This window comes from Teleopsis dalmanni, chromosome 1 (genome assembly GCF_002237135.1).
Source record: "Teleopsis dalmanni isolate 2A chromosome 1, ASM223713v2, whole genome shotgun sequence".
In the NCBI taxonomy this organism is placed as follows: domain Eukaryota; kingdom Metazoa; phylum Arthropoda; class Insecta; order Diptera; family Diopsidae; genus Teleopsis; species Teleopsis dalmanni.
This window is the reverse complement of record NC_051846.1, coordinates 5,101,548-5,102,647: the sequence shown is the minus strand read 5'-3', so window position 1 is coordinate 5,102,647 and position 1,100 is coordinate 5,101,548.

Sequence of the window (1,100 nt, the reverse complement as noted above, 5' to 3'; positions counted from 1 at the left end):
ACATATAATTATTGCAATAATGCTATAATTATTCCAACTGTGCTGGTGAGTTTTGAAGAACTAAACTGAAGAGTTTTCTTTGTCTTTGATATATGTCTATCTTTAATATTCGTTGATTAACATACATGTAACAAAAAGCATATAAAAGCTCTATTACATATATATAAGAGGCTCATCACCTGTTTTTTGCACAGTGACAACCCTTAGTATGACTAGGTGCCAACTGAATTTAAGCGTGATTTGTAATATTATAACTTAAATATTTTTTTTTGATTTAATGAGGACAGTGACTATTTGTACTCATTAGAAACTATTGTATTTATAATCCAGAGATTTCGAACAGTAGTGAATTACAACAACAAATTTTTTTATTATTTTAATTAATTGAATTTTTCGCTGAACATACATCTATTTCGATAATTGCCACATATTGATCAACAGTTGTCTTTTGGTATTAGTCCATATATTTAAAGTATATAATTTAGAGTTTAAAAAGACTGTGGCTCAAATTAGACACTTTAAATTAGTCAACTTTAAATGTTCACATATCAGTAGATGGTAAACCAGTTGAAGATAAATCCAAAAGGTATAGATAAAATGCCAAAATATTAAGCATATTATTTCTAAAAATATAATAAAATAGAATTAAAATTACGTTAAACTGAGTAAAATAAAATTGAATACAATAAGACTAAATAAAATAATATAGAAACTACGGCAAGATATCGTATAAAAAATAAATAAAATTAAAAAAAATAAAATAAAATAAAAAAAAAGAAAAAAAAAAGAAAAAAAATAAATTAACTTAAAAGCAAATTTAATATAATAAAAGAAGCATAATCAAAATAGCATAAAATAGTATACGAGTAAAATAAAATTTAAAAATACACGAAATAAAATAAAAATAAATAGAATGAAAAAAATAAAAGAAATAATATGAATTAAAAAATATAAGAAACCAAAATCAAAATAACATAAAATAGTAGAAAATAAAATTTAAATATATATGAAATAAAATAAAAATATACAAAATGAAAACTAAAAAAAAAGAAATAAACTAAAATTCAAAAATAACATAACATAAAAGAAAATAAAACGAA